This window comes from Sarcophilus harrisii, chromosome 4, assembly GCF_902635505.1.
Source record: "Sarcophilus harrisii chromosome 4, mSarHar1.11, whole genome shotgun sequence".
In the NCBI taxonomy this organism is placed as follows: Eukaryota; Metazoa; Chordata; class Mammalia; order Dasyuromorphia; family Dasyuridae; genus Sarcophilus; species Sarcophilus harrisii.
In genome coordinates, this window is record NC_045429.1 from 285,682,629 (window position 1) to 285,696,691 (window position 14,063).

The window sequence follows — 14,063 nt, forward strand, 5'->3', positions numbered from 1 at the left end:
TAGATAAGACATGTATTTTTTGCCCTACGTAGTAGTCACGGCCAGAGCTAGATCTAGCTTTATGGAATAGGCAGCTACCTAAGGTGCTGGTACCTCAGGAGGATGTAATGAAGGATACATTTAACTATTAGTTAAGCAAGGAGGTATAGTGGATAACTCAGAGTCTGGATTCAGGCCTCAAGTTATTTAATAAGTGTGTGCTATTATCATCATTATTACTCTTTATAAATGTAAAGTTTTAATAATTAAAATAATTTAATAAATGTAAAGTTTTTAATAATGCCAGAAAATACTACTATTTGGAGAACTTAAATTATTTTTGTAATATCAGGTTACATGCATTACAATTGTAGTCTTTATAAATTTTGGGTCCTTATCTCAATTCCTAATTAGCTATAGCAATGGCTATAATTTCTCTTCAAGTTTCTAGGGGCATTCCTGAAGAATTGGGATATTTTTCTATTGCTACGGGTTCAAGCTCCCATTTCAGTGTGCTGATTCCAATAATTCATGGTGAGTACTTTCCATATATCATTGATTGATCCACTGATAAGTGTCTCAGTTACTAATGAGGACCAACATGATCTCATTGATGTAGACACCAGATGATGGTAGGCCCCCCAAACTGGGGTTCAGTTATGTGAAGAATTCTCATGGCCATTCTCTCTGGCAAAAGAAGATTATTCAGATTACAGACAAAATTAAGGGCTACAATAGACACTGGGAAGGGTAAATCTGAAATAGAGTGGGAGAGCCCATAAAAGACAAATTCCTCAATAGAACTCACAATTACCCAGTAGAAAGGAAGCACCCCATGAAGTTGGGGCATGTCCTCCCTTAGTTAATAGACTAAATCCTGAAAGGGACTTAGCACCCTCAAAGAGTTAGTTAGTGGTAAGGAGGAGAAGTGGGACTGGGAAGCATACTGGAGTTAGGAGAAATACCACGTGTGGGGAGGGGGTGGTAAGGAGAAAGATACCACTATGCAGAGTGCCATGGTAGATTGACCCAAAGGAAGGCAACAGCCAAGGGACGGCCCACAGGTAAATTTTATAAGGAAAATTTAATCTCAGGGACATGATTGGGATTTCTGACAGGGCATGGCAAGGTGAGACTGCTCAAGACCTCTACAGAGGATGGGTCTCAGGGGTTTGACATAACTTGGATTTCAGACTGGACAAAAGTGGGACCCTGGAGCTAAACTGATTTCTATCAGCGTCTTCTCCCTTCCTGCCTCAGGAAGAAATTCTTTAGTTTCTTTTTATTCAACACACCATTCAGGACCTAATCAGTTATCATTTAACAAATTAACATCAATTAGCCTTGGCAAAGGGATATTTACTGAGACTATTTAGCAAGAACAGAAGTACAAAATATTCCCTGAAATTGGGGGCACATTCTCTCCTTTATAGCTTTAGTCCCTTGAGAGTTTGGGCTCAACTAAATGCGCTGCTGGGAAGCTTTTATCTCAGCAAGTTCTCACCTGAATGCAGCACAGCCAATCCCTTGCTCATAGAAATCATACTCTTAATGCTGATGCACACTTCTGAGCTGGGTCAAGCAGATGCACTGGGGGTTCACTCCTGACTGGTCTGCTTACCTACAAACTCTGAAATGGAGTCCAATCTCTCAATCCTTTTGAAGCTTATAAGGTCCATTATGTTTCCAATACTCTTTCACCAAAGGCAGAAATAATAGACAATGTTCTTCCCATCAGAAGGCTTATAGCATTTATTGTTTCCTCACTAGAATGCTGCCAGACAGGAAAGAAAATATGCTCTGACTCAGAAGACAATTATCAAGGCTATCCTCATCACATGGTAAATGTATTCAAAACAGACATATAATACCTGTGCTAGCTCTAAAGCAGGGCTTAATTTTTTTTCCATTTGGGATTCCTTTTCACCTAATAAGTCACTTTGAATCGGAACCGAGATGTTTCTGGCAGCCTTTATGCATATACAGTGTAAAGTGCACATATTGTGTTTTCAGAACCAAGGCTTCAGTGAAGTTGCTAGATGCACCATTGGCAAGCACTGCCAGAAACACCTCAGATTTATTTTGGATTTGATTTTGAATTAATTTTTGGCTGTTGTGTTCAGAAACCTTTTACTATTGCTAAACTTTTCTCTGTCTCCACATTCAGTTATATGACCCCACATGACGTTTCAACCCACAGTTTAAGAAGCTTTGCTCTAAAAAAATAAAAAATAAAAAAGAAGCTTTGCTCTAAAGTAAAGGGCAGATCTTCTCTTCTACATGACTAGAAGCAGTTTTACTAAATATCCAGAGTTATCATTGGACAGTACTCCATTTCACAAGGAAGGCTCAAAATCCTTGTTGTAAGTAAAATTCAACAAAGGTAGAATGGAGTAAGTTTCTCTGAACAAGATAGCATTTTATTAGTAGGACATGGCCCTATTAACAGAATGTTCTTTGACTCAATTTCTAGACTAAAGGCTATGAACTGAAAACTTAAATTTTTTGTGAAGTTACAATAAAGAACAAAATAGATGTGTATCATCATGGGGTGGAAGACCACACATGGTTGAGGCATGGGGAACAATATGATTGGTTGGAATTTGAGAATTAATGTGCTATCCTCCTTCCTTCCTGTGACTAAGAAGTGTTTATTATGGAATATTATTGTTCTATAAGAAATGAGAAACAGGCTGATTTCAAAAAAGCCTGATACATGAACTAATGCTGAGTGAAGCAAGCAGAACTAGGAAAACAATATACACAGCAACAAGATTGTGTGATGATCAACTGTAATAGACTCAACTCTTCTCAGCAATTCAATGATCTAAGACAATTCCAATAAATTTTGATTGGAAAATGCCCTCTGCATTCAGAGAGAGAACTATAGAAACTGAATGCAGATTGAAGCATACTATTTTCACCTTTTTTTTCCTCCTTTCTTGTGATTTTTCCCTTTTGTTCTTATTTTTCTCTCCTAACATGACTTATATGGAAGTATGTAAAATATGGAAATGTGTTTAAAAAAATGGATATACATGTTTAATCTAAAAAAGTTAAAAATAAAAATAAAAAGAAGTGTTCATTGTTTGAGTTTACCTGCAAGGTAAAAAATAGTGGGTTAGAGTTCTTTTGGATCTTTGATGGATAGTGTGTTGATGTGGAAATACAAGATCAGAATCCCTGATATCTACCAGCACCTCCCTAAGTAGAGCAAAAAACAAACAAACAAAAACAAAAAAAAAACACCTTATTAAAGCTTTTTATTTTCGAAACATATTCATGGATATTTTTTCACCAATGACCCTTGTAAAACCTTGTGTTCCAAATTTCCCCCTTTCTTTCATCACCCCCTTCCCTAGATGGCAAGTAATTCAATGTATGTTAAACATGTTAAAATATATGTTAAATTCAATATATGTATACATATTTATACAATTATCTTGCTGCACAAGAAAAAATCATATCAAAAAGGAAAAAAATGAGAAAGAAAACAAAATGCAAGCAAACAACAACAAAAAGAGTGAAAATACTATGTTGTGAACCACACTCGGCTCCCACAGTCCTCTCTCTGGATGTAGTTGGCTCTCTTCCTCACAAGACAGCACTTGCTATAATACATGGGAGCCACCTGACAGTGGCTGCTGGAGATCCAATCCAGACCTGCAGAATGAAGCTTCTCATGTGAGAGGATGATGCAAGGAGACTGAGAGGCAGTTGCTGTTCTCTGACTGAGAGACTGTTGCATTTTCTGACTTCTCTCCTCTTCCCTCTGCCTCCACTTTATCTCATTCCCAGTCCACAAGCAATACCTGTGCCAGCAAAGGCTCCTTCAGATGCTATGATCCACAGCTGTGGAGGCTCTCGGAGAGTTGACCTGTCCTTTAACAGGAACTGGCGTCATTGTTGCTCTCAGACAACACTGTTAGAGTCTGCAGTTCCAGGAGATTGGGTGCTTACTAAGTCCTGGAAGAAGCAGAGTAAGAAGCCTCATTGGATGTTACTGATCTCTGAAACTGCAGGCTGCAGGCTGAGAAGGGTAGTGGGTCGGAGCTTGGAGAGGGTGTGCTTGAATCTAAGGCAGCAGGGTGCTTGGAGTTGGCGGTTCTCTAAGCACATAGGTGATGTAATGTCATGATGTGGCCGGTCTAGTGGGCATATACTTAGGGTAATGTGATGCTCTTCAGCTGCACATGCCCAGTGTGGTGTCGAGTGTAGTCGGGAGCCCCTGGGACAGAGCATTCTCTTGGCCACAGAGAAGACTTCAGGCTTCTGAGTCCAGACTCAATCTTTGACCAGCCATGTGGTGACTGTTCTCTTGCCTCCTTTACTTCAATTCCCCACTAAGCCCAAGGCCTCAGGCTGATCCCGAGGCCCACCAGAGAGCTAGCCCGGAAGGGATGGACTCATTACACCAGGGATGTGGAAAAACTTCAAGATTAGACTGTTAAGGACAATTTATAACCTCTAAAATTGACTTTGCACCAGGGCATTTAAGAATGTTTTAGTGAGAGAGGAGATTAATTGTGTTTAAGGGAATTTTAACAATATTAGTGTTGTACCTGTTATTTATATTTCCAGAAATTTTTCTCCTTGATTGGAGAAAGTTGAATTAATATTTTTTTAGGATGAAGAAATTATTAATGTTAATTCTGATAGGGTTCTTTTATGCAAAATTAGGATAGTCCCACCCATTTGTATATTATATATATTCTATAATAAATACATTCATGCAGTTGGCTGAGGTAGTGATTGGTGCTGGCATTTAGTAACTGGTCAGATGTAAGAGATGGTACTGGATTTTGGATTGGGGTTGAAAGGCATAGTTGGCCCTTTGATAAACAAACACAAGGTATATTAAAGAGCACATTCCACTGAAAAATCCCAAGGGTAGTTGGGGTGAACAGGGAGGAACAATAAGCTTAGCTCTGGGATCCCTGTTGATTCCCCATAATTTGAAAGCTTGCTATGTTTCTTGAAACTATCTTGTCAGCCCTGGGAAAAGAACTTATTTGGGTCTTAGTGTTTCCAACAAGAAATGGGTTTATTTGGAATCTACAAGTTTGTTAGATATTAAGTGAAATCTCTTAGGTATGTGAATTTTAATTGGTTGCATTGAGCCATCTCAAAACTGTTCCCATTGTTTAGGGAGTCTATATCTTTATCCCTTTGAACATGGTTAATACATCAACATGTTTTGAAAATGATTTGTGTAATGTTGAATTTAAAACCCATCTACTTAGATATGAAGATAAGCTGTGAAATTCTAGGATGAATCTTACTGTCATCAGTGTAAGATTATAATCATTACTTATTTAGGATATGTGATCCTTGAGAGCTAAATTCATTTGAAGCTTTGATTAATGAGACTTGCTATTTGAGATAAAATCCTCTTGGGACTGTAATTGATATTATTTGGAGTTTTGAATTCAGATATGACTATCTGATGGATCATCAAGTCAATAACTCACATGCCACAAGTTAGCCAGAAGAATGTGATCCTGAATTATTATGGGTGGTGGTTAGTATCTGGGCAAGATTTTGGAGGACAACCTTGGCCTCTGCTTAAGGTAGGATCCTTCTGACTCAGTTTCCCAGTGGTATTTCTTTGAATAAGAACCCAACTGATTATTCCTGAGTCTGACTATAAGGTGTAATTATTACTGCATCATTGAGCAAAAACTGTGATAATTACCTAAAATCAAACTGAGCAAAGGATACTTTATCTTGCATGTATATGCAAGGATTGTAGGTTCACAGTCCTTCAGGCCTCAACAGTTTTGATGTTATGATAATCATATCTCTGCTTTTTCTTCTTATAGCAAATTTCTATAATCAGAGCAAGTAGTCAGTAGAAGTCATGAGCACAATTCAAGTATGTAAGATCTTGCAGTTTTCAACCCGAAAATATATCCTAAATGAATAGGTATTTGGCTTAGTCATCTGTTGCTAGATACAGGTCTGTTTCTTTTAGCATTTCTATTGTTTCTGACTTTCATGAGAGGCATCTTTATTTGTGAAAGATGATCTATTCCAGTTACTGGGGATGCATATGATTGGGGTGATGGCCCCAGATGGAAGTTGAGATGGAATTGGAAATCTCCAATTTATATGTTGAATAGACTCTAGACTGTGATCAAAATAATTGAATTATTTTTGAACAATTGTTCATCTGTCAAATAAGTTGACGAAGGAAATGGCTGACCACTCTAGTATCTTTACCAAGAAAACCCTAAATGGAGGTTATAAAGAATTGGCTATAACTGAACAATGATTGGACTGTTTTCCTACTGCATTCAAAGGAAAGCACTCTCTTCTATTATTCAGAAGAGATTTTAAGAAATATTGATTCTTGGAAGTGTCAACCTAAATTCAAGAGAAGACAGCCAATATAACAAGATTAAGGTGTTGGAAAACTGACTTATAGCTTGCAGTGCCACACAGCAAGTGCTAGGGGAGCTGAGGAGGGAGCTGGAAATAGGGTTTTAGAGGGTACTTAGACAGACAGAAGAACCAAGTTGGGCTAGAAGGGTGAGGCAGAGGTTGCAAATAACAATGTCTGATTAGCCCCAGGCAATTCATTGGCCTGAAATTAGACTAGGTTAGTAGCAGTAAGTTAGTAGTCAAGTGAGGTTGTCAGCAGGAGTTCCTTTTCAGTTCTTGAGAGTAGTAATTATAAAGAATAGAATAGTTTACTACAGGTTAAGTGAGAATTCTGAAATATTAAAAACAATCTGTAATTTTACATATTGGGATTTTCTATAAATGCCTATATTTCATATAGCTGTCTATAAAGTTAAATCAAATTGTCTTAGGTCAGAGACAACTCATTCTAGAGCACAGGGAGACATGCCAGTTGGGGGGGGGGGGCTCTCTATTTCTGTCTTTTCAACTCTCATTAGATGAATAGTTGAGTGTCAAATTAAATAAAAATAATTTCTGGCCAACTTGTGCCTAAAACATGGTACAAGTATTAATTCATTTTTCTTTTCTTCAACAGCTAAATGGTTAAATACTTTTTATTCCAACACCTAATGGAAACCTGAATGATCCAGGTCCATTTATCTCTACATGACTTTAGTGCAAATGAAGAGATAAGACACTTTTGAAATCTCAAAAAGATTTTTCAGAATAGAGCCACCTTGGTCATTTTTGCTTACTCTTGATTAGTTTTACAGAAAGTGACTTTTTAAAAGAAAAGGTCAGATGTTCCAAACACAAATTTAGGGAATAATTAACTATTGTAACTCATTGTTATTATATTGTTATTATAGGCAATTTTTTAAATCACTTATTGCCATAATATTATTGCAATAATATCTGGGCAGATAAGAATCAGTTTTTACCTTTACCTGCACTATTGCCCAATGAGTTTAGGGGAAAACTAATGGAAAGGATAAGGTAGCCAAAGATTGATCCTAGTTAAGATCAGAATCTCAAGACCTATAGGAAATATTGAATTTAACTTCAGTAGTTTATAAAGTCCTTTACAAAGACTGTCTTGTGATTTTCACAATCTTAGGAGGTAGGTATTATTATTATTTTCACTTTATAGATAAAATCATTTTACCTAGAAGGTAAATGATTTACTCAGGATCATGGGAATAATAAGTGCTTAAAGACAGATTTGAATTCTGGCCTTCCAGACTCCAAGTTTTTTCCTCTTCATTGGGCAACTTTGCTGTCCTAAGAAAATAGACTGGTGAAAGATTAATAACAGAATAAAGAGAATAAGGATGAGAGTCCCAAAGATTAGATAATTTAAGGGAAAATTTTGAAAGATACTCAACATTGATGACTCAGTCAACAATGGCAGGGGAGCCCCCAAATCTTCCCCATTAGGACAGCCTGAAAGAGAGTAACTTCATCATTGCCAACTTAACACAGGATCAGACTGGGCCCAATGTTGAACCCACTGACCTTGTTTTACAATTATGTGATTCTCACAACAACTCTGGGAAGTAGGTGCTATTATTATTATTTCCATTTTATGGTTGAGAAAGCTGAGGCAAACAGAGGTCAAGTGATGTGCCTGGGGTTACACAGCTAGTAAATGTATGAGGTACATAAGATCCTGAAGATACTGTATTTGAAGGTATCTGTCTTAATTCATTGTGTAGAGAACCTCCTCCTAGATTCCCTTCCTTGGAGACTTGCAAGGCTGATTCTTTGCAGACAATTCATGTACCCTAGAAGGAAAAATTCTATCTGTATATGCTAAGGTTGGTTCCTTAGGCCAGAGAGAATAGCACCACTCTTGCTTCTGAAGAGAGAGCCTCTTGAAGGTTCTTACATGGGTACCTTTTGGGGATTGACTAATTACTACAAACAATGGGCTCTAGGTTATTTCTCAAACATTAAGCCTCTGCAGGAATTAATTAAACTTAGTACCCCAGCCCCTCTTGGTGCCATGAGAGGGAGGTAGTTTGTTGTTTTTTAAAGAAGCCTTAGAGCTTCCTGATAATGTTAAACTTTTTACTTTGTACTACTCTTAGAGCTGTGGTTCTCATCCTGTGAGCCAGGAACTTATGTTCTGTAATCAATCCACAAGGGTACTGTGTGGGACAGAGACCACTAACCTAAAATAATTCAAATAGCTATTTCTCAGGGCCAAGCAGAAAGCAGTTTATTCAGTTCCTGCAGGAAAAGGGCATCACCTTCACCAAGATCTAGTGAAGTGGGTCAAAGGGCAAGCCACAGAGAAAGGTTTTTATACCTTAAAACAATTTTTACCTCATCTTGGGCCCCAGCTGTTCCTGATTTTGTCTGTTACAGGAATCCACTCCACCCTCAGGGTACAAATACAGGGGGACTATAGATTTCAAAACAGTTTCTGCAACATTAAGTAAAGGTACAAGCAAAGGAACTTTTTTCCCCAAACTAGGGCAGGGATCAGTTCTCTAAGAAGGTCTCACATCCATCTCACATAATCTCTCTTCTTTTTTTGACCATTTGAGGACTTCTCACATCAATCTCAATACACTTTTTTACCTTCTATATTTATCTTACCTTTAGGATTTCCCCTATCTTCCTGATTTATGGGCTCCCAGTCCTAATTCCCCCATTAATTGTGTTATGCCACAGTTTCCTTGAATTTTTCTGTCTCAGTCCCCCTGGTTGCAGCCCCTCCCTCCCCCCTCCGCCCCCCCCCCCCCCCCCCAGCCTTTTCTGACTATTAGGACTGATATAAATTAGGGCTGGGAGGCCTGACCACAGCATTCCATAGAGCCATAAACTTCAGTTGGTTAATCTCAGATGGGCAGGGGTGGGGAGGGGGGGAGAGACATCTCTTATCTCAGATTGAGTGGCTGGCTCCATGCCCTCCCAATTTATCTTTATCATCCCTCCTTACCCCCCAACCTGTCAAAACCGAATTATGGTCTGTTCCTGGAAGTTCCTGCTCACCAGAGCTCTAACCCCACCCTGCTTTACTCCCCTGATCACTGGAGCCCTATAAGAATCCATCACCCATTACTGGATGCTTTGAGACAAGAGTCCAATTCAGCTGCTGGGAGTAACATGGATCCTGTTTTGTCCCCAGCCCAATCTCTCCCTCTCAAATAAAATATTAAAAACTCTCTAATCTCTATCTTGCCATATTTTTTCCAGCATTACAATTGGATATAACAGAAAATAGAGGCCATGAATCTTCACCTTTTACTACACAGCCAGTCCCTATTCCAAGGAGCTTACATTCTTTTTGGAAAAAATAAACTCTTGATTATTCCTTGATGTCCTTGTGAGTTTCAGTTTTTCAATTTAAGTTTCATTTCTCCAATTTAATTTCCATAACTGTGGAAAACAAAACAACAACAACAAAAAATCCAAATTGCCTATCCATTCCTCATAGTGCTGAAAGATAATTTATACTTCTGAGGGAACTACAGCAATATTTGACATCTATTAGATAACATCTTGAATGTTTGAGACATTCTTGTTTACTTGTACTTTGGGCTATGTAAATAACTTCTAAAGCTTTCTTGTTTGTGACAGAAAATGTTTGGCATTAACAGTTCTGACATCTTATTATTTATAGCATCATATCATTGTGATATCAAAATTTATATATATGCATATATATAAATTTATATATATAAGTTTATTGCTAAATTACATATATATATATATATATATATATATATATATATATACTTACACACACATATATATATATGTAATTTAGCAATAAACTGCTACTGAAGTGTTAGGACATGAATACTGTTTTTTATATCTAACTACTTAATAAATGCAATTGTTTGGGTATTCCTTTTGGCCTTAGGAACATGATGAATTCAAAAAAGTTGGGAGCTTCTGCCTTAGAGAGAAGCTGTTCTAATGGTCTTCATTCAGATCCCTGTTTTACCCCAACTCTCGACTCACTGGCTGCTACACTTTTACTTTGTCTCCAGGCAGTGATTTTGTCACTTTTGGTTTTTCTTCAATTTCTGATCCCTGTTGGCTATTCTATAGCAGCTATCCTTTTGGAAATTAAAATGTCTTACTTTTCAAGAGTCTGAATCTTTCTATCAGTAGGACATAAATACTTGATTAGTCTTCAACCCTGTTTCCCTACTTCAGATAGGAGACTAGTGACTCTCTCTCTTCTGAGTACATAACTAAGCCTTAAATTTGATCTTAAGGACACTTCTTTGTTATGCTCAGTTTTTGTTGTTAATAAGTTCTCTCAAAGGGATATATGTACTCCCTCTGTGAGGAGTATGTATATACATACATACACATACACACATATATGTGTATGTATGCATATATATTCTCAATATGTCTTTGGAATAGTGCCACGATTATGGTCATTTGTGAATTTTCATCTGTGGCTACCTCACTTTTATGGGGAGTCCAGATTAAATAGGACTGTTTTGGAAATAATCAATATGGTGAGTCCTGAAATGGGTAGTACAAGGTTACCTAGTGAATTGGCCCAAGTTAGAAATGGAACAAGTAGGTCAACATTCTCCTGATTAGGGAATCTTCATCTTTTAGAAAAAAAGATATAAAGTGTTGTATATGTCAATGAATTTAATTATTTTATTCTTTCCCAGTTAAGTGCACACTAAACACATTGTCATTTTTAGTTTAACTGAAGATAATTAAAGCTCTTTCAGACTTGCCCTTATCCTCATCCACCTCTTTAGAGGTGAGTAATACCTTAAAGATAAAAAAATCTATTTTTTTTTTTAAATAAATGGACTAAGAATAGAAACTAAAATTTGAATTAAGAGGATCTGTGGTTAACCACACATCTTTGTCTTATCTTGAGAGTGATTGACTTGCAACATTTCTGTAATAGCCCTCTTTTCTCATCTGACATTGTCACTACCTTTCCAGTGCAAGCCCTGATCACTTCACACCTTGATTAGGGCAATAGACTTTATCTGCCTATATTAATTCTATCTCCATTCCAATCCATTTTCCATTCAGCCAGTTTTTCCTAAAATGCGGCTCTGATCAAGTTACTACCCCCCTTCTCCACTCAATATTCCTATTGCTTCCAGCTACAAATACAAAATGCTCTGGAATTCAAAGACTTTTACCTTTTGGGTATTTTTACACTTCATTTCCTGACTTTTCAACCCAGCAATAGTGAGTTCCTAGCCATTTTATGAAAAAGGCACTCCATCTCTCAGCTCTGGACATTTTCTCTGTTGTCTCCCATGTCTGGAAAGCTCTCCCTCCTCCACTTTGTCTTGTGATTTCACTAGCTTACTTTAAATGCCAATTTTAAAATCCCTTCTTTTTACTGGAAGTCTTCCCAACTCCTTATTTTTAATGTTCTTCCTCTTTTAATTACTTCTATGTGCTTGTTTGTACATAGCTTGTTTTGAATATATTTGATTGCATGTTGTCTCCCCCATTAGATTGTTATTCATCCTTCATTTTTGATGCTGTTATTGTTGAAGTAATCAGCATTAAGTGACTTACCCAGGTTCACACAGCTTGGCTGGATTTGAATTCAGGTACTTCTTACTTTTGGACCGATGCTTTATCTACTGCAACACCTAGACGCCTCCATCCTTCATTTTTGAAGAGGACCAGTGACACTGTGGGATCATGTCTTTGGTGAACTGGTTTTAAGTGAGGTAGTTGGGCAAAGTTATCAGATCTGATTTTTCTTCCAGAATCATCAGAGTTCAGCAGTAAGACAAAAGTCAAGATGATGGCCTGGGATGCAGATGACCCTGGAGTCTTGAATGTTGAGCAAGCTCTGAGAAATCCCTAGCAACTGTTTCAGTCATTTTAATGGCCTTTGGAACAAATTGTTCTCCTTTGCCCCTTGAAAAAAGGGAAGTGAGGGATGAGGTGGGTGGGTGAGGGAGGGAGAAGTCTTCACATGGTTGGGGTAAACTTTCCTCTAACTCACCATGGATTTGAGGCCTGTTGGTTACCTTCAATATGTTTTTGTTAGGGGTGAACTCTGAAACTGTGTCCTCTTTAATCTGTAAAATAATCACTCTGAAACTGTGTCCCCTTTGATCTAAAAGAAGGGAAATTCAGAGTCCAGAGAGTCTTGGAGGAGGCACACTTTCCAAATGGACCTTCTAATTATTTTCTTCACCTCTTCACTCTTAAAAATCCCATTCTGTCACATAATCGGATCCATGACTTCTTGTTGTAACCTGTAGATGGCACTATCTGGCAAGGAATGGAGTAGAAGATGTACTAGAATGTCTGCTGTTTCTGCTTTTCACTTTTGGAATTTTGAACATGGCCAATCTTCCCAGACATGTCTTTTTCCTCCCACTGAGGGATTTCTCAGACCTTGAGCATGCTCGTGGAGGAAGATCATATGACTCAAATGCCTATTTCCCCTTATTAGACCATCCTGGCTACTCAGCTTTTAGCCTGAGGAACATAAGACAAATCTGAGACCTAATTTAGAATCTGCATTGCATTGACAAAAATTATTAATAATCAAAAAAATAAAATTCTCTATAACAGCTATCAAACAAATAGGCTCCCTACACTCCTGAGGGTGACCTGGACCAGATTAAAATGTAATTGGGAAACATCTAACAAAATAAAAATATGATATAACAAATAATATTAACGTGTGCTTTTCTAAATCAAACTTTGGTCCAAAGGGATCTTGGTTTAGGGATCTCTATTCTATCTCAAAGCCCCCAAGATGGGATAAAAACTCTCCTATTGTTATGCCACAGTTCTCTTTAACTGTCCTGACTCAGTTTCCCTGCACTAGTTTCCCTTGTCTCAGTTTCCTTAACTGTTCTGTCTCAATCCCCTAAACTGTAAAATTCCCCCTCTGGCCCATTAAGATTGAGGACTATTTGCTCTAAGGTTGTAAATTGTTAATGCAAGCAAGATAAACAAGAGAGTAAATCTCCTAACTCTTTTCTGTCCTCAAGAATTTACACTATCCCTCTAAAATATTCCAAGATACCTCACTGATATCTTTATTTCTGTGTATTCAGACATCCTGTCTCTGGTTTTTAGGATTTATACCGCACCTCCCCCCCCCCATCCTGACAGAAGTTTTCCCACGCTTCTTACCCCTTCCTTTGTTTAGAGAAAAGGTATTTAAGAAGTTGGGGATCTCCCCTTCATCGATGGAGGCTGGAGCCTGGATGCTAGATGCTGGACTCTGGATTCTTTGAGATGACAGTCTCCTCCAGCCCTGGGACCAACATGGATTCCTTGGGCCCAGTATATCTTTATCTCTGTCTGACTAGATAATTTGAGACGAGAGTCCTGTCCAGTCAATTATACTCTCCAATTAATAAAATATTAAAAACTCTCTAATCTCTCTCCTGCCTCAGTTTCTCTGGCATTACACTATGTACTACAAGCCATTAGCTAAACTCCTCTGATAATGCCCTCTTTGCAATTAAGAATAAATAGAGATCACATAACCAACATAGACTTGTATTTTTAAAAAACAGAAATTAAATATAGCTTAAAAGAATTAAATGGCATAGTATTAGGCTAGGAATCAGGAAGACATCTCCCTAAGTCTAATTTCAGACACTTTTTAGCTGTGTGATCCTGGTTGGTTGAGTCCCTTAACTATTTGCACCAGTTTCCTCATTTGTAAAATGAGCTAGAGAAAGAAA